This window comes from Cervus canadensis, chromosome 1 (assembly GCF_019320065.1).
Source record: "Cervus canadensis isolate Bull #8, Minnesota chromosome 1, ASM1932006v1, whole genome shotgun sequence".
Classification (NCBI taxonomy): domain Eukaryota; kingdom Metazoa; phylum Chordata; class Mammalia; order Artiodactyla; family Cervidae; genus Cervus; species Cervus canadensis.
Window position 1 is genome coordinate 67,382,087 of NC_057386.1, and position 21,191 is coordinate 67,403,277.

The 21,191-nt window shown below is 37.2% G+C and overlaps 1 protein-coding gene across 1 annotated transcript in view; it reads left to right on the forward strand.

Moving 5' to 3' along the window:
• Positions 1 to 21,191, forward strand: part of IQCM (IQ motif containing M) — a 308,548-nt gene that overhangs the window by 111,045 nt on the left and 176,312 nt on the right. The gene's annotated exons all lie outside the window — the stretch shown is intronic.

Genomic DNA, 21,191 nt, shown 5'->3' on the forward strand with positions numbered 1-21,191 from the left:
GAGTTAATTTTGATATAACATGTATGATGTTACTATGAGCATAATTCATTCCTAAAATGATTCCCCATTGAAATTCATTTTTTTTTCCTGAAGTAATGCTTTTGTTATTTTGTGTCAATCTTGCTGATTACCTTAACTCCTAAATATGTGTATTAGTTTTTGTTTGACGGGTGCTAATAGCCAAAGTGCTAATCACAGTGGTTTTCCATAAATGTGATAGCAACTATTTTTGTAATGGTAACTAAGTTATCAGGAAAATACAGTGGAGGCCAGAGGAGAATTTATCAGGAAAATACAGTGGAGGCCAGAGGAGAATAAAGATGTTTGTAAGAAGTGTGGCACTAAGAAGTTTTAAAAATCCAAACACACTGTCGTGGCCACATACTGATGGTTTATGAGTGAGGTTTCTCTAAACTGAGACATGGGAATCTGTGACTTGAAGATGGAATCCAGATTTCACATTAAGTTCACATGCTCATCAGGGCAAGTCCTGTGATGTCTCTATGTAAATGGTGAAAGCAACTCATACATTCTAAAATCTTTAGCAATGATTTCTTAACACTGCAAAATGCCATTTAATAACATGTATGTCATATAGTGTCTGTATAGGTGTCTGAGTTTCTTACATCTCCTGTATGTTCTGCTTTGTATGTGAATGTGTCTGTCTCATCCTTTCTTTGCCTTTTTTTCATATCATTAATTATTTTTTTTGACTCATCATTTGTATTAGTGTTCTTGTGTTGCCATGACAAAATGCCATAGACCAGATGGCTTAAACAACAGAAATTTATTTCTCAAAGTCCTAAAGACTGGAAGTCCAGGGTCAAGGTGCCAGCAGGGTGGTTTTCTCCTGCGGCTTCTCGCTCCTTAGCTTGCAGAGAGATGCTTCCTTGCTGTGTCCTCACATGGCCTTTCCAGTGTGTGTGTCTAGTGTTTCTCTCTCCCTTATAAGTATGCTAGTCATATTAGATTAATGCCCTACCCTTATGAGCTCATTTAACCTAATTACCTCTCCATGGATAGTATCTCCAAATACAGTTACATTGGGGCTTAAGGATTCATATGAATTGTGGGGAGACACAGTTCAGTCCATAACACCATTAGATAGCTGATAGCAATTATTTTTCTTGTCTGTTGAATAGCTTGTTACCCAGTATTTTTTAAAAAATCTTGAGTTTTTATATTTTTCCTGTAAACCAAAATTTTTCAATTATGTAATACTTCTACTACTAAATTCTTTGTAAGTAAGTACACTAAAAGTCAATCATTACCTCCTTGTTTTAGATAAGGACATAATAGGAATATTATTAAGGAAAATTATATGAATTTAGATGAGGAAATTATATGAATATTATTTCCTGAAACTCAAAGTTGTTGTAATCTATTAATACTGTTTTCAGAATATATTAATTAAATATAGAAAAAATGATTACCTCCAGCTAATGGGATGTATATTTCTAATTCATACATGTCCTTAGCAAAAGTAACACCCATAGATGGTTGTTTTCATTATTTTCCAGTAAAGGGGAATAAATGAACTATTGTTTCTATGCCTGCCAGTTCTATGCAGTTCTATGCAGTTCTGTGCATTAATAATTTAGAGATTGATCCTAGCTAAATGAGGAAGGATATTTAAATATATCACTTTGGGGAGTAAATCTGGCAAGAGTAGACATGACTGGAGAGCTCCCAAGTGCAAGATTGGGGATGTTCACTCATTGCTTACTGGGGAATTAGGAGTGCAAAGGGCTACAAACCATGGCTTTGAATGATGGATGGTGCTTTGGATATGTGTACCTGCCTAAAGAATTGGGGGTAGACTAGAGTGGAGACTGGGTGAGCATTAAGAGGCCTGTCACATCAGTCCAGTTAGAGGCTTATCCTACCCTTGCAAACCTATTATGTTGGGTGTAGGGTGGGAATGGATAAGAGAGAGTAAGATTGAAATCTTCAAATTATTTTCCTTCAGCTCACTGCACCTTTAGTTTTCACCATCGAAAGTCTAACTTTTTTCTTTTTTAAATAAGATTTCTCCTGTCATTATTCTTTAAAATAACAACAATTCTAAAAGGGGTTAAACACCAAGTTCTAAATTAAGCTTTTTTTCCCTTCTCTTTTTATTGTGGTAAACTATTCATAAGATAAAATTTATCATTTTAACAGTTTCAAGTGTACATACAGTAAGTATACCCACATTGCTATGTAACCGTTACTACCATCCATTTCCTGAACATTTTTATCTTTCCAAACTAAAACTCTGTACCCATTGAACACTAATTCCTTGTTCTTCCTTTCCCCCATCTCCTGGCAACAAATATTCTACTTTCTTGTGATTGGTTTGTCTCACTTATAATGTCTTCAAGGTTCATCCATGTTGTATCATGTGTCAGAATTTCCTTTTTACAAAAGGCTGAAAAATATTCTGTTACATATGTGCCGTATTTTGTTTATCCATTCATCTGATGGTGGACACTTGGGTTGCTTCTACCATTTGAATCTTGCAAATAATTTCACTATGAGCGTGGATGTACAAATATTGTTTGAGTCCTTTCTTTCACGTCTTTTGGGTATATATCCAGGAGTGGAATTGCTAAACCATATGGACTTCCCTGGCAGCTCAGTGGTAAAGAATTTGCCAGCAGTACAGGAGATTGGGGTTCGATCCCTGGGTTGGGAAGATCCCGTGGAGGAGGGAATGGCAACCCACTCCAGTATTCTTGCTTGGAGAATCCCATGGATGGAGGAGCCTGATGGGCTACAGTTCATGGGGTCACATACAGTTGGACACGACTGAAGCGACTAAGCAGCGACAGACTGTATCCCTGTGTCTAATATTTTGAGGAATCACTACACTATATTTAGTACATTGGCTACCCATTTTAGATTCCCTCTAGTAATGTGCCTGTGTTGTAGTTTCTCCACATTTTCATCAGCACTTATTATATTTTATGTTTTCCTAATACATCCTAATGGGTGTGAAGTGTTAAGTGATCTTGATGTGAGTTTGTTCAATCAGGTCCAGAAGACAAAAAGGAACTAGAAAAATTGAGAATGTAGAAAGAAGCTTGCATTGTTTAGGAGGAGTGATGACAGGGTACAGAAAAGCCTGTATTTGAATTTGTGGGAGGAGAGAAAAATATAACACGTTTTGCTTTCAAAACACTCTGTAGAGGTTAGTTCCTCCCAGAATTTTAATTCTCGCAAATAAGAAAGTTAATGTGGATACACTTACTTTAGGCTAAAAGAAAATATCCCCTTTAAGCCTAAAATTTTAATTTTCTTTTTAAAGTATTTTGTATCCTATATGTTTTTAGTTCTAATTAGATGATAATACAATAACATTATATGTCCTTAGTTTTAATGTTTCATTTCTGCAACTGCAGACTTATTGTATTAGAATTTCCAGTTATTTTAAACAATGGCATATAGGCTCCCAAACTTCTTTGCACTAAGTTAAAGATGCTGTCTGCAGTCCTGAGATATTTATACTCTTAATTATCTTGAAAGATAATATTTATCCAAATAAGTGAGCACCTGTCAATAAGATCCCCTGCATAACATAAAAATGTAGTATTACATTGCAATAATATAGGAGAGACTACCATCTCCAACTTTGTTGCTGCAATTTCATTTCACAACTCTTCTTTACAAGGTTTGCTAACTTTATGATAATGTATGAAGCAATCTGGAAACCCACAATCTGAAGGAAGGTAAGTGTGGAAAACAACCCTGGTATTTATCAAAATTCTGAGATGAAAAATTAATATCAATAGTGCTCTTAAAAAATCTTGAATAAAAACAAATATTGACAGAAACTTGTGTAAGAAGTTAATTTCTATTTAATATTTAGAAACACAGGAGAGTGAAAAACTTACACTTTTTTATTGGTGTATAGTTGCTTTACAGTGTTGTGTTTGTTTCAGCTGTACAGTGAAGTGAATCAGCTCTATGTATACCATATCCCCTCCCTCTTGGACCTCCTCCTCACCATCCCGCACCCCCACATCCCCCCCGGGTCCCCGCAGACCATGTTGCTGAGCCCCCTCTGCGGTACAGTAGCTTCCCACCAGCTGTCTAGTTTACACTTGGTAGAGTGTATAGACGTCCATCCCAGTCTCCCAAGTCACCCCACTGCCCCGCCCCACCGTGTCAATAGGGCTGTTCTTTCTGTGTCTCTGTATTCCTGCCCTGGCAGTGTGTTCATCTGTACCATTTTTGGATTCCACATATATGGGTTAATATGCAATATTTGCTTTTCTCTTTCTGACTTACTTCACTCTTTATGGCAGTCTCCAGGTCCATCCATGTCTCTTACAAGTGACAAGGCAGAACTCTCCTCAGTGAGTGGCTAATTTACAATTACATCACTGTGGCTGTGGGAGCAGAAGGTTCCCTGATGCAAACTCCGCCATTTGATGGCACTCTAGAATGAGGATGAGATAAGCAAGGGAATGCCCAGGCTTGTGGACTTGTGTCCTTATTGCGGTGGTGACAAGATTCAGGGATGGAGGAGCAGAGGGGAAAGAACAGTTGTGGTTGTCTGGATGGAAGAGCAGGGTGCATTTCAGGAAGTAAAAGAAATTGAGTGTGGTAAAAGCATAACATTCAAGCAAGAAGGTGACAAGAAAATGAAGATTTAAGATAAGTCCCATCATCTTGAAGTGCCTTCCTTAGCGCCTTCCATAGGATATCGTTTGATCCCTTTATTTCTTTTTTTTAAAATTAATTTATTTATTTTTAATTTTTTTATTTTAGTTGGAAGCTAATTACTTTACAATATTGTTGTGGTTTTTGCCATACATTGACATGAATCAGCCACAGGTATACATGTGTCCCCCATCCTGAGCCCCCCTCCCACCTCCCTCCCCATCCCATCCCTCAGCGTCATCCCAGTGCACCAGGCCTGAGCACTTGTCTCATGCATCCAACCTGGACTGGTGATCTGTTTCATATGATAATATACATGTTTCAGGGCTATTCTCTCAAATCATCCCACCCTTGCCTTCTCCCATAGAGTCCAAAAGACTGTTCTATACATCTGTGTCTCTTTTGCTGTCTCGTATATAGGGTTATCATTACTATCTTTCTAAATTCCATATATATGTGTTAGTATACTGTATTGGTGTTTTTCTTTCTGGCTTACTTCACTCTGTATAATGGACTCCAGTTTTATCCATCTCATTAGACTGATTGAAATGTATTCTTTTTAATGGCTGAGTAACATTCCATTGTGTATGTGTACCACAGCTTTTTTATCCATTTGTCTGCTGATGGACATTTAGGTTGCTTCCATGTCCTGGCTATTATAAACAGTGCTGTGATGAACATTGGGGTACACGTGTCTCTCTCAGTTCTGGTTTCCTTGGTGTGTATGCCCAGGAGTGGGATTGCTGGGTCATATGGCAGTTCTATTTCCAGTTTTTTAAGGAATCTCCACACTGTTCTCCATAGCGGCTGTACTAGTTTGCATTCCCACTAACAGTGTAAGAGGGTTCCCTTTTCTCCACACCCTCTCCAGCATTTATTGTTTGTAGATTTTTGGATAGCAGCCATTCTGACCATTGAGATGGTACCTCATTGTGGTTTTGATTTGCGTTTCTCTGATAATGAGTGATGTTGAGCATCTTTTCATGTGTTTGTTAGCCATCTGTATGTCTTCTTTGGAGAAATGTCTGTTTAGTTCTTTGGCCCAGTTTTTGATTGGGTCATTTATTTTTCTGAAATTGATCTGCAAGAGTTGCTTGTATATTTTTGAGATTAATTCTTTGTCAGTTGCTTCGTTTGCTATTATTTTCTCCCATTCTGAAGGCTGTCTTTTCCCTTTGCTTATAGTTTCCTTCGTTGTGCAAAAGCTTTTAAGTTTAATTAGGTCCCATTTGTTTATTTTTGCTTTTATTGCCATTACTCTGGGAGGTGGGTCATAGAGGATCCTGCTGTGATTTATGTCGGACAGTGTTTTGCCTATGTTTTCCTCTAAGAGTTTTATAGTTTCTGGTCTTACATTTAGATCTTTAATCCACTTTGAGTTTATTTTTGTGTATGGTGTTAGAAAGTGTTGTAGTTTCATTCTTTTACAAGTGGTTGACCAGTTTTCCCAGCATCACCTGTTAAAGAGATTGTCTTTTCTCCAATGTATATTCTTGCCTCCTTTGTCAAAGATAAGGTGTCCATAGATACGTGAATTTATCTCTGGGCTTTCTATTTTGTTCCATTGATCTATATTTCTGTCTTTGTGCCAGTACCATACTGTCTTGATGTGAAAAGAATTTGCCTAACCATGACACTAGGAAGTAAAGGAATACAAGCAAATAGAATTTGGTTTAATAACTGGTTGCCTTCCATGTTGTTGATTTGTGTTTCAAAGAACACAGTGTGAGTCCTCTGGGCATTTGGACCTCCCTCCTCCCAAAGAGAACAAGTCCTGTATGAGAGAAACCAGGAGTCACTGGTCACATTTTTGAACATACTTATAGATTCATCACTTTGGATTTCCCCTTGTGGCTCAGTGGCGAATCCGCCTGCAATGCAGGAGACACAGATTCGATCCCTGGGTCATGAAGATCCCCTGGAAGAGGAAAGCCACTCCGGTATTCTTGCCTGGAAAATGCCATGGACAGAGGAGCCTGGTGGGCTACAGTCCCTGGGGTCATAAAGAGTCATACGACTGAAGCAGCTAAGCACAGGTACCTCCCAAAGAGAACTGTCTTGTGTGAGAGAAACCAGGAGTCACCGCCATATTTCTACACATACACGTAGAGTCATCACATAAACACAACTGAAATAAGTTTTATGAAGAACGTTTTTTAGAAATGAAATGAAAACATGTCAAGTATAGCATTATTCTTTATATTAATTTTGACCGTGAAATGGGTTGACTAGATTTTAAAGAAATTTCTTATCTGTTTTCTCTGGAGAGTTTTCTTGAGCAATTTTGGTGAAAGAAAACTGTAAGAATCTAAGGGGATATTCTTCTTTGAAATTTAGATATTTTTATGTGATTCTTTTCCAAATTGTGCTGTCAGAAGACTGTGGGCATTCACTTGAAAGATGTTACTACATAATAAAAAGTAGTCAATTAACTTTTAATATGTAAAACATCTTTCCTCTTTTTTCCCTCCTCCATCATAATCTCTTCTCTCTGCTGTTTTCCTTCTCTCTGCCACATATTTGAGAGATATTTTAATTATTTTCATGTTCATGATATTCTCATCTTGTGGGCTGCATTTGATAAAAAGGTCATCTGATTTGATTTTCTGATATTTCAAAGGATTAACATAAATCATTGTGACTATTAAGTTTAAAATTTCTATTTATTCAGATAATTTCTCATAATTAAAAAGATCATTTTGGATACTAACAAAATGATATGTTGAAAATCCTGTAGTAGTCTCGGGACTGCTTTAAGCCTTGAGTTAACTACATGACTATGATTTGACATGTTGAACAATATTCCAACAGTTTCCTTTTTTCTAATTTTTTAAATTTATTTGTTATGGTCTTGTTACAAGGAGTAGTGATGTTTAATACTGTACATTATCTTCAAATTTCACATTTTAAGTTTGAAATGCATATTTGTTTTCTTATGAAATATAAAATTTTGAATCTGTGATAGAATGATGCAGATATTTATTTTGATATACTCCTATATATATAATTATTATTTTAATGTATGTACTTGCAGCTAAAACTCTACATTTCAGTAGTTATATTGCCTTGCAGCAGCAGTATTATCCGAACCTGCTATTTTTATATCATATATTTTATATGGTCTTAGGTATTTTTATGATCATTATTTATTTTTTTGAATCTTTCTTTCTAGATAAAAATTTCTACTGTTGCCTTAAAGTACTTTTGGGGAAAAATAAAGGAGGTACTTCATGTAGAATTCCTCTGGCAATAGTTTAAGATGTACAGTCACAATAAATTGGTAGGCATATATATTTAAAACTATTCTAACAAAGTTTTAAAAGAAAGCACTGTTGATGAATGCATGCTTTAGATTATAATGTTACTTAGGTTTACCAATGTACCACAATTTAAACTACATCACAATACCACTCACACTAAGAAATATTAAAAAATGGAAGGTTAGGTAAATAGAAATAATTTAAATTTGTATTTTGGGGCTGATACATTTTTATAGAGAAGAGTCTTGATCTACACTTCTCATTTCTTTGATTATAGGAGACCATTAGTTTTTTAGTTTCAGAATTCACTTCACAATCTTTCTTTACCATAGAAGCCAAAGGATTCAATCAAATTCTGTCAATCATGTTGACCCTTTATTCTCAGATATCCTCTTGTGGGAAAGGTATTTGAGAGACTCTAGGACCCTGGGCATTAGTAATAGTGCTCGCCACAGTCCTAGTTTTATAATAATCTCCCAGTCCACATATTCATCCTTTCTGAAATAAGCTGGAGTGTGATTGTTATCAAAACCTGGATGAAAAATGAGAAGCTGGCTGCAGAGAACATTGGAACAACTATTAGGTTAAGGGAGTGAACAGACTGTGCTTGCCCTGGGGAATCCCCCCGCCCCCACCCTCCTGGGAACCTAGGTAGGCTTGTTCTCTAGGAAAGGGAACATTAACTAAATTTCTTAAAAAGTAATGAAAGAGAACAAACTGTAAAAAGGCAGCCAAAAAAGGCAAACATCTGTTACTGAACATGTCTTACTTGACTTCCTTTTAATGTTCTTAGGAATAAATTTATGAACTAGGAAAGGTTCAGCACTAATTAGCTTGTTTTCATCAAACAAAATGCACCAGACATGGATGTTGAATATGAATGAAAACTTCAGTAGTAATAATAAGTAGACACAGAAAGTGCCAGGGGAAGTAGAAAGTGCTGGCATCCAGGGTTATGGCCACAGGCTTTGGATCTTGCTGTGGCTGTTCAGATTGCATTGATTTAGATTTGCTTTTTTAACTGATCAGAAAAGAATCTAAAAAGTCAAGTATATTCATTAAACAGTAGATGGATTAGGTGCAAAATATTCTCCTCAATTATACACTTTTAGCTTAATGAGATGTTAGACTAAATTGCAATGACAAATATGCTTGCAATACCTGTATTTTGAAGGAAACCCAAAAATGAAAAAAATCAACCACGCATTACAACAACAATGTTTTATAATCTTATTTTCTCATTCAAAAATATATTCTGAACATCTTTTCTTATTGATTAACATATATTCTGTAACATTAAATGAATGATAGTGCTATTCCAATGAATGTAACTCTAAGGACATAACTCATTTTTGGTTATTTTGGCAATTGACTACTTTAATGGGATGCAGTGCACTATATTTGTAGTTAAATGTTTGTGCATATTCTTAATTTCCTTAGAATAAATTTCTTTTAGTGAAGTTGTCGTTATGTTGCTTATTTGTTTTTTATTATATATTGATAATTTGTCTTCCAAAGAAGTGTTGGTTTTCAATTTTCACATAGATTTCCACTGCTACTTCTTCCTCAAAAACAAAAGTATGCAAAGAAATAAAAAACAATAATCAACTAAAATTAGATAATTTTCTGCAGGTTTAGTTTAAATCAGAGTTAGATTTTAGGATGTTTTGTGCAGTGGGGAAATATCCTCTAGTCCTTTGCCACTCCGTGGGTCAACAGAATTATTATCATCTGGGAACTGGTCAAAAGTGTAGGCTTTTAGGACCCACTCCAAATCTATTGAATCAAAATCTATTGTATGAATAAGATGAATAGTGATTTATAAGTATATAAATGTTTGAGAAATACTGTTTAGGCAATTCCCCATAACATTTTGCCTTTTAAGTGGGCTTTTGATAAATAGTGACAGTCTATTCAATGTAATTTTTTCCTGACAAATACCTGAAGTACAGATATAAAGACCTACAAGACCTTCTAGAACTAACACCCCCAAAAAGATGTCCTTTTCATCATAGGAGACTGAAATGCAAAAGTAGGACGTCAAGAGATACCTGGAGTAACAGGTAAGTTTGGCCTTGGAAATGAAAATGAAAGCAGGGCAGAGGCAAGGGAACACGTTGGTCATTGCAAACACCCTCTTCCAACAACACAAGAGATGTCCTACACATGGACATCACAAGATGGTCAACACCGAAATCAGCTTGATTATATTCTTTGCAGCCAAAGATGGAGAAGCTCTATACAGTCAGCAAAAACAAGACCAGGAGCTGACTGTGGCTCAGATCATCAGCTCCTTATTGCAAAATTCACGATTACATTGAAGAAATTAGGAAAAACCCCTAGACCATTCAGATATGACCTAAATCAAATCCCTTATGATTATACAGTGGAGGTGATGAATAGATTCAAGGGACTAGATCTGGTAGACAGAGTGCCTGAAGAACTATGGACGGAGGTTTGTAACATTGTATAGGAGGTGGTGATGAAAACCATCCCAAAGAAAAAGATTGCAAGAAGGCAAAGCAGTTGTCTGAAGAAGCCTTACAGCTAGCTGAGGAAAGAAGAGAAGTGAAAGGCAAAGGAGAAAGGGAAGGATATACCCAACTGAAAGTAGGGTTCCAGAGGATAGCAAGGAGAGATAAAAATGTGTTCTTAAGTGAACAATGCAAAGAAATAGAGGAAAACAATAGAATGGGAAAGACTAGAGATCTCTTCAAGAAAATTGGAGATGCTACAGGAACATTCCATGCAAAGATAGGCTTAATAAAGGACAGAAATGGTATGGACCTAACAGAAGTGGAAGACATTAAGAAGAGGTGTCCAGAATACACAGAAGAACTGTACAAAAAAGATCTTCATGACCCAGATAATCATGATGGTGTGATCACTCACCTAGAGCCAGACATCCTGAAGTGTGAAGTCAAGTGGGCCGTAGGAAACATTACTACAAATAAAGTTAGTGGAGGTGATGGAATTCCAGCTGAGCAATTTCAAATCCTAATAAGATGATGCTGTTAAAGTACTGCACTCAATATGCCAAAAACTTTGGAAAACACAGCAGTGGCCACAGGACTGGAAAAGGTCAGTTTTCTTGCCACCTCTTCTTATTAAGTTTATACATAAAAATACCGATGTTTAATACACTATGATTGATCACTATATAATGAAGTAGTGCTTATTCCTTAGTACCAGTATACTGTTTTATTCTTCAATTATATATGTGTGTGTGACACACACACTCTTTTTCAGATTCTTTTCCATTATAGGTTATCACAGAATATTGAACACAATTCCCTGTGCTATATAGTAGGTCTTTGCTGTTTATCTCTTTTATATATATAGTGTGTGTGTGTGTATGTATATATATATACCTCTTCATTGGGAGTGAAAGAAGAGAGTGAAAACGCTGACTTAAAACTCAACAACAGCAGCAAAAAAGTCAACATTCAAAAAACCAAAATCATGGCATCCAGTCCCATCACTTCATGGCAAATAGAAGGGGAAAATGTGGAAGCAGTGACAGATTTTATTTACTTGGGCTCCAAAATCACTGTGGACAGTAACTGCAGTAGTGAAATTAAAAGACACCTGCTCCTTGGGAGAAAAGCTATGACAAACCTAGACAACGTATTGAAAAGCCGAGACATCCCTTTGCAGATAAAGATCTGTCTAGTCATAGCTATGGTTTTTCCAGTAGTCATGTACAAGAATGTAAGCCTTGAACCATAAAGATGACTGAGCTCTGAAGAACTAATGGTTTTGAATTGTGGTTCTGGAGAAGACTCTTGAGAGTCCCTTGGACAGAAAGATCGAACCAGTCAGTTCTAAAGGAAATCAACCCTGAATAGCCATTGGAAGGATTGATGCTGAAGCTGAAGCTCCAATACTGTGGTCATATGATGCAAAGAGCTGACTCCTTGGAAAAGACCCTGATGCTGGGAAAGATTGAGGGCAGGAGGAGAAGGGGATAACAGAGGATGAGTTCATTGGATGGCATCACTGACTCAATGGACATGAGTTTGAGCAAACCCTGGAAGATAATGAAGGGGTGGGATGTCTGGCTTGATGTAGTCCATGGGGTCACAGACAGTGTCAGACATGACTTAGCCAACTGAATAACAACTATTCTCTGCTTAATTTAGAATTGTGGCAGGATAGGAATGCATTCTGCTTAATTTGGAGTCGTGGCAGGATAGGAATGCATTTTCTTGTGAATGTTGATAAGTAAGATTATAACCAATCAAAGATCTGAGAAACTCATTTTCAAATAATGAAATAAAAATAGTGACTATGAAAATTCGCCTGGGAAAATATGCCAGGTAATAGACCTCTCAAACCAATAAAGCAATTGTACAATTTCAATAAGCCAATATATCCAAGTGTATCCTTACTCTTGAAGAATTAGATCTTAGTGATTAATAAACACATAAAGTTTGAGAAGCATACTTTTATGTAATTCCCCATAAAAATGCTTCAAACAAGGGTAGTTAGCCAAGTTTTAGTCAGTGGCTGGGGCAGCTTTTAACAGCCCCCCATGCATTTGATTTGTTGTTGTTTAGTCACTAAATTGTGTCCAACTCTTTTGTGACCCCGTCTATTGTATGTAGTTTGCCAGGCTCCTCTGTCCCTGGGATTTCCCAGGCGAGAATGCCGAAGTGGGTTGCCTTCATTTTCTTCTCCATGGGATCTTCTCGGCCCAGGGATTGAAGCCTGGTCTCCCACATTGCAGGCGGGTTCTTTACCAACTGAGCCATGAGGGAAGTCTTATGTACTTATAGGTTCATACACTTAAAACTTCAGAATAAGATAGCTCATTCCTGGCAGCAGCTGTTCCATTGCTTGGCATTCTTGAATTCTGAAATTTCCAAGAACATACAGGGGAGATCTGGAACCATGTATGCTCCTAGGGGGTTTTGATAAACTTGGAAAACGCATAGATTTCCAAGATCTTTTTATTCTTTTCTTTCTTGGGGGACTGACATTCACCTTAAACTTAGGGAACTTTTCTATCACACGGTTTTAAAAATTTCTATTGTTTTATGTGTCGATAGTGCAAAGCAGTGTATTATTCATATACATATCTATATGTAGCTCTATATATGTATATTAAAGAATAAAACTGAAACAAATACTTATAAAATTTAGGGAATGGAACTCTTTGTGTCTTTTCCCTCCATTCATAATTTGAAGAAACTAATCTTAGTTTTATGTTAATTGTTCCCCTGTTTTCTTTATAATTTTAGCACATCTAGATACATCTCCAATTAGTATTTGGCTTAATTTTACTTGTATTTGACTTTATCTATATGAAATTATAATGTATTCTCTTTTTGCCCAACAATGTATTTTTGAGAACTGTCAATCTTCATAAATGTTGACCTCTGCCCCCGTGGTTCATTCATTTTCATGGATGCACAACATCCCATTGAATAATCACATTGAAATTTAATTATCCTCTCCATTGCTGGGAGATATTTGTCTTTTTAAAAGGTTATGTCTGATTGTGAACAATTCTGCTACATTCTTTAACAAATGTTAGGTGCAAGAGTTTCTCTAGGGTAAGAATTCCCAGCATCAATATGAACCTGCACCCTGTTGCATTGAGAATGGGTTATGTAGATGCTAGAATATTGATCCCTTTAGCCTGGAAGGCAGGTGGATAGGGTCTGGGGAGTAGGAACTCAGTAACTGATTATTAACTACCTGGATAATTGATTGCCTCTAGCCACAAGCAGCCTGGAGCAGACTGGCTGTGCTGGTCAGTGGGCATATGTATGTCCAGTGTTACCAGGCAATACAGTGAACAGTCTTCCACTTTCAGCAGCAGTTTATCAGAATTCCCATTGCTTCATATGCTTGGCAACACTTAATGTCAAAATTTTAACCTTTGCCAATTTGGAAGGTGTGAAATATTTCTTTGCAATTTTAATTTGCATTTCCCTCATGACAAATCAGGCTGAGAATTTTTTTTCACACATTTCTAGGCCACTATTATTTCTTCCTTGTGAACACCATAGAGTGGTATTTTAAAAATGTATTTAGGTGCATTTACACCCTTTCTATTTTGTGTTCTCCATTTGTCTTTCCATTTTATCCTTTTTTTTTTTTTGGTAAATTGACATATTTCCCCCTCTTGTTCCTTTGTCCCCAGTACAAGTTTGACATTGTACTAGTTTTCCTTGTACTCATTTGACATTTATGTTCTTGCTTTTACTTTTTTTAAGTGGTTAAATTATGAATTTTAATACATACTTTTAACTTAAAGTATACTTATCCTCTTCCCACCTCATACAGAAATCTTAGATTGCCTTAACTACTAGTGTTTAGTTCTCTCTTATTGTTTTTATTATATTTAACTTCACAAATAATTTAGAAACTGTTATATAGTTTTATACTTCCCTCCCTGTTTAGATTTATGTACATACTTATCAATTTTTTTACCTGCCCTCTCAGGCAGTAAAGAATCTGTCTGCAATGCAGGAGACCCGGGTTCAATTCTTGGGAAGATCCACTGGAAAAGGGAGTGGTTACCCACTCCAGTATTCTTGCCTGGAGATTTCCATGGAGAGAAGAGCCTGGTGGATTACAGTTTGTGGGGTCACAAAGAGTCAGACATGACTGAGCAGCTAACACTTTCATTTTTACATCTAGCATCATGGGCCTATCCGATAGTTTTCCTTCTTGAACTGTGTCCTTTACAAGTACCTTTAGTAACGGCTTCTCTGGTAGCTCAGCTGGTAAAGAATCTGCGTGCAATGCGGGAGACCTGGGTTCGATCCCCAGATTGGGAAGATCCCCTGGAGAAGGAATGGTCTACCCACTCTGGTATTCTGGCCTGGAGAATGCCATGGACAGAGGAGTCGGGCAGGCTACAGTCCATGGGGTCACAAAGAGTCAGACACAACTGAGTGACTTTCACTCACTTTAGGTAAGGGTCAGTTGGCAGAAACCTTCTGTTCATATTATATTTACTTTTATCCTCAATAATACATTCTCCAAACATTGAGGTTATCATTCCATGTTTTCTGACTGCCACTGTTCTATTGAAAAATCAGATGTTTATCCGTTTGTCTTTCTTCTGTGAGTCATGTGTCTCTGCTCTCTACTTCTAAGGACATCTTTTCATTGTTGTTCTGCTGTTTTATTATAAGATGTATAAGAGTGGTTTTCTATTTATTTTGCTTGGTTTGTGTTTGGCTTCCTAAATATGAAAATCAGTGTCTTTCTGCAGTATAGGAAAAAAATCTCTGTCACTATCTCTTTAAATGGCATTTTTTCTTCCATTTTTTTTTCTGTATAAACTCTAATTAAAGCTTTTTATGAAACTCTACTTACATATATGTTGTCTTCCATTCAGTTGTCATTCTTGTTTTCCCTCTTTTTTGTATTTGCCATCTCTTTGCCTCTCACTGCTGGATCCTGGGTCTTTTTTTTTTTCCTTTCTGATTTCTATTTTTAGATTACTTTTTCTATTTTTGTGTATCCATTCTTGTCCTTTGCTATTCGTTTAGCTGTCATTTATTTCAATCATATGTTTCATTTTTACAATGTCTATTTGTTATTTTCCAAATTAGCTTGGTCAACTTTGATAATTTGGGGTCCTTTAATATATCTCTGAACATATAGAAAAGGAAACTCATTCTTATTTTGCATTCTGTTTACCTTACAGTATTGCAGTCCTCAAATTTCTGAATGTGTAGTTTGTTGTTCTTTTCTGACACCTTGATTGCTTAATTTCTTATATTTGATGATTTTCTGACTGGGAGCTCATTTTTCTTGGTATTTTATTATGGAAATTATTTGAAACTTTAATTTAAGCTACACTCTTCTTTATGATTGATATTTGCTTTTACACAGTACATTTTCAGAGAACTACCAATGACTGAAGGCTGGCTTGCTGCAGTCCATGGGGTGGCAAAGATTCGGACATGACTTGGCGACTGGACAGGACAACCACAACCACCAGTCTGGGACCCCTTTACTCTAAATTTGCTGCCTTTTTTGTGGGGTGGGGGAGAGTTTAGGGAATTTCAGATAGTGTGAAGTGAGGCACCAAATCCTTATGAGTGAGGTGTTGCCCTGAGAAATTCCTAGGAGGGGATTTTGCCCCCTCTTTACCCAGAGCCAAGGCCACGACAGACAAGTAGACTCATGGTATCGCCTTCTCTTTCTGTTTCTCTTTCTTTCTCACCCAATGGAAATTTAAAAATCCTGGTTATATGCAAATGATTACACTTCCAGTCCCTAGCCTTTTACAGGGTGTTTTCAACTCTAACATTTCTTGATGCTCTGGGTTCCAGTGCTTTCAAGTAGAGGGCACAGTTCAGTTCAGTTGCTCAGTCATGTCCAACTTCTGTGACCCCATGGACTGCGGCACCCAGGCTTCCCTGTCCATCACCAACTCCTAGAGCTTGCTTAAACTCATGTCCATTGAGTCAGTTCAGTTCTATTCAGTTCAGTCACTCAGTCATGTCCTACTCTTTGTGACCGCATGGACTGCAACACGAGAGGCCTCCCTATCCATCACCAACTCCCAGAGTTTACTCAAACTCATGTCCATTGAGTTGGTGATGCCATCCAACCATCCCATACTCTGTTGTCCCCTTCTCCTCCTGCCCCCAATCCCTCTCAGCATCAGGGTCTTTTCCAATGAAGCAGTTCTTCGCATCAGGTGGTCAAAGTATTGGAGTTTCAGCTTCAACATCAGTCCTTCCAATGAATATTCAGGACTGATTTCCTTTAGGAGGGACTGGTTAGATCTCCTTGCAGTCCAAGGGACTCTCAAGAGTCTTCTCCAATACCACAGTTCTTAAGCATCAATTCTTCTGTGCTCAGCTTTCTTTATAGTCCAACTCTCACATCCATACATGACCACTGGAAAAACCATAGCTTTGACTAGATTGACCTTTGTTGGCAAAGTGATATATCTACTTTTTAATACACTGTCTAGGCTTGTCATACATTTTCTTCCAAGGAGCAAGCATCATTTAATTTCATGGCTGCAGTTACCATCTGTAGTGATTTTGGAGACCCAAGAAAATGAAGTCTCTCACTGTTCCCATTGTTTCCCTATTTATTTGCCATGAAGTGATGGGACCGGATATCATGATCTTCGCTTTTTGAATGTTGAGTTTCAAGCCAGCTTTTTCACTCTCCTCTTTCACTTTCATCAAGAGGCTCTCTAGTTCTTTGCTTTCTGCCATAAGGATGGAGTCATCTGCATAATTGAGTTTATTGATATTTCTCCTGGCAATCTTGATTCCAGCTTGTGCTTCATCCAGCCCAACATTTTGCATGATGTACTCTGCATACAGGTTAAATAAGTAGGGTGACAATATACATCCTTGATGTGGTCCTTTCCCAATTTGGAACCAGTCTGTTTTTCCATGTCTGGTTCTAACTGTTGCTTCTTGACCTGCATACAGGTTTCTCAGGAGGCACAGGGCTCATTAAAACCCAGGGTCTAGGTTGTCTAAAATTTCCACACAATCCCTGAGGCAGAGACAGGTCTCAGGACTCATACAACAGTTCAGTTCAGTTCAGTTGCTCAGTCGTGTCCAACTCTTTGTGACCCCATGAACTGCAGCATGCGAGGCCTCCCTGTCCATCACCAACTTCCAGAGTCCACCCAAACCCATGTCCATCGAGTCGGTGATGCCATCCAGCCATCTCATCCTCTGTCGTCCCCTTCTCCTCCTGCCCCCAATCTTTCCCAGCATCAGTCTTTTCAAATGAATCAGCTCTTCACATCAGGTGGCCAAAGTATTGGAGTTTCAGCTCAGCATCAGTCCTTCCAATGAACACCAAGGACTGATCTCCTTTAGGATGGACTGGTCGGATCTCCTTGCAGTCCAAGGGACTCTCAAGAGTCTTCTCTAACATCACAGTTCAAAAGCATCAATTCTTTATCACTCAGCTTTCTTTATAGTCTACCTCACTCCATACATGACCACTGGAAAAGCCATAGCCTTGACTAGACAGACCTTTGTTGACAAAGTAATGTCTCTGCTTTTTAATATGCTGTTTAGGTTGGTCATAACTTTCCTTCCAAGGAACAAGTGTCTTTTAATTTCATGGCTGCAATCACCATCTGCAGTGATTTTGGAGCCCCCAAAAATAAAGTCAGCCACTGTTTCCACTGTTTCCCCATCTATTTGCCATGAAGTGATGGGACTGGATGCCATGATCTTAGTTTTCTGAATTTTGAGCTTTAAGCCAACTTTTTCACTCTCCTCTTTCACTTTCATCAAGAGACTCTTTAGTTCTTCTTCACTTTCTGCCATAAGGGTGGTGTCATCTGCATATCTGAAGTTATTGCTATTTCTCCCGACCATCTAAATTCAACATTTCTTCTTATTTTTGACCAGAGAGCAATTCCATTACTTCCCCTTCATCTCAGCTATGCATTTAAAGTATCTTTGATTTTTGCTTTTAGAATGTATTATAGTATTATTCTCTGATTTGTTGCTATGAACATGCTTCCTTATTTTATCTTTTACAAATAAGTTTCACCCCTCAGAGGGACTTATATTGGGATGTAAACTTCTCTATCAGTCTTTCTTACCCATCTTTGTATTGCTACCATGTTATCCTTAAAGTCCTACATATCAAAGAGTCTTGATTTCCCTTGGAGATTAAAGAAATTTTGTCTAGTGATTGGTAAAGGACCAACCTATGTTTCATTGGGCTGCCTCCTTCAGTCTTTCCTCATCTGAAAGTTGAATGACTCTTTGAGGCCTTGGCTATTACCAAGTGACCAGTATTCCTTGTGGTATTCCCCTGACTTCTCATATGGAAAGTAAAGAAGACACCACACTTGAGAACACCTTCAAAGTGGAGGCTTCTATGGCTCTATGAGAAGATTTGGAGAGACTAGGGGTTACCTGGGCCTATGGCAACTTCCTGGGGGTGTTTCTCTGGCTTGAAAACCTTCCTGTTCTTTCTGTGTGTTCTTAGAAACGCTAAAATACAACAATGTAAAGAAAATGACTTGTGAAAAATTCCAAAATCATGTGTTTTGTGCCTTCTGGTTCTGCATGTGTGCAACTTATTGACAGTTTTCTTTTTTAAAATATTTCTTATCAGAAAGCAATAGCACTATAAGGAATGCAACTCACTGCTATTTCACAGAATGTGCTGGTGACATGACTGACTTCTGCTGGGGAAACATGAATGTTTATATTCAAGCTTGGCAGAAAAAGCTTTTCAGTTTACTTCACATGTTTTAATGTGTAATTTGTAATTTTACATGTATATGCTATTAGTGGTTTTCTGTTCACAGTTACCTATTTTTAAACAAACATTTCATTTACCTTAAATGTGTATTTATATATGCTTCTGGTAGGGTCACAAAGCTGTTTAAACTATGAAAATTTCTTGCTACTTAGAAAATACCCTTTAACTACATTTTAGGGTAAAGTGTTGGAGGCATAATGTGCCAATTATAGATTACCTTTATACTGCAAACATATTGCAGAATTTGATGCTAATAGTAGTAACATAGAAACATGGTTAGCATGAAGTTGCAAAATGAAAGGCTTTTTTCCCGTATTTCATCTCTGGTTAATCAGTGCAACAATTTAATCATTAAACTGTGAGAGAAATTAGCGGCATTGTCAAAAGGAAAACAAATTCCAGATGAGATTTGGAAAGAAATGGGAATTGGTAGATTAGACAGCTGCTTCTGAAAGGAAGTTTGAGATGTAATAATATTATGTGAATTATCCCAAGTTGGTGCCAGTTAAATTGTGGGATTTGAGAAAATATGTAGGAAAGGAGTCTGAAAAAAGTTTTGAAATAAATCTACACAGGTTGTTAAAAACATTGGGAATTTGACATGAGTGTTTAGTAAGTGACTTACATCTTCAACCAAGTATTTAGAATGTGTCGCTTGAAATGCATTGCCATGAAGAGACTAGGACCGTGAGGAGGTCTTGAGAAGCAGGTGGCAGCTGTGGCAAGGGGAAACACTTTGAGAGAGAATGGAATAGAAACATCAAGGCAGAATGGACTTGCAATTTTAATATGTAGGGATGGAGAAAACTAAGACTTAGGTAAAAAACCAAGAACCCTTAAATAAAGGACTGCTACTGACTTTGCAAAAAGATGACCCCAAACCCCTCAGGTTCTAATTATGTTAAGTAGGAAGAAAAAGAAAGGACAGATGTCACTGGAAAAAAATCAGAGAACATTTTAGTAAGAAAAATCCTCAAGACTGTTTGTCTGAGGGACTTCCCTGGTGGTCCAGTGGCCAAGACTCCACATTCCCATGCAGGGGGCCCAGATTTGATCCCTGGTCAGGGAACTAGCAACTGGGAATTTGCCTGCCACTAATAAAGATCCTGCATACATAACTAGGACCCAGAACAGACAAATAAATAAATTTAAAAAATCCTGAAGTTGGGGTGGCTGCCTTTTAGTCTGTGTCTTACAACCACCATTTTAAAAAAAGAATGGTTGTCTGGTTGCTTTGCTGAATGACCTTCATATCTGACACCCTGCGTAATGGAGAGTATGTCATATGGCCAGAGAAGGAGGCAGTTAAAAAAATCAAGTTGGCAAGTGTAAATAGTAGTATCTTATAAGGACAGTGTGTTTCAAGCCAAGTACTTTGTTTTGTGCAAAAGTATGGAATATATAGGTTAAAACATAATTTGTATAGCCATGAGTATTTTTCTAGCCATGAATATGTGTCATGGAACATCCTGAGGGTGGTTTTTAAAATATAGGTCCTGTTTCATGTTTTATTATCACCTATATGTGCACATACATTTTTAAAAGTACAATATTACTTTTGAGGATGATTTTTTTGCTTTGAAATAGAAAACGTGATCAGGGAGTTCTAAAAGTAACAAGTAGTCAAGAAATGATACGAAGTGCTTCTCAAGATTATTATTGTATTCTAACGTAACTATAGAAGAAAAGTTAATCTTCAACCTTAAAAAATGAATAGCATGAAATAAAAATTTACACATACAAGTCAGACTGTATGCAGGAGAATACTCACTATAGGATAGAGTGAAGCTTGACTCCAAAGGAGAGGTTTATGATTTGTTTAATATATTTAAAATAATCACTCTGTGTCTTAAAACTGAGTGCAATTGCAATACAAATGCAAATTTCTTCCATATTTCATGTTTATTTTTACTCTTTATATATCCTGAGATTTTATAGAAGAGACTTCTTTGACTCCAGTTGCCAAACAGTGGTGAAATATATATTCTTGAAACTTTAAAAGCAAAACTAAAATAAATATTTTCCTTGTGGTATCAGAAACACATCTAT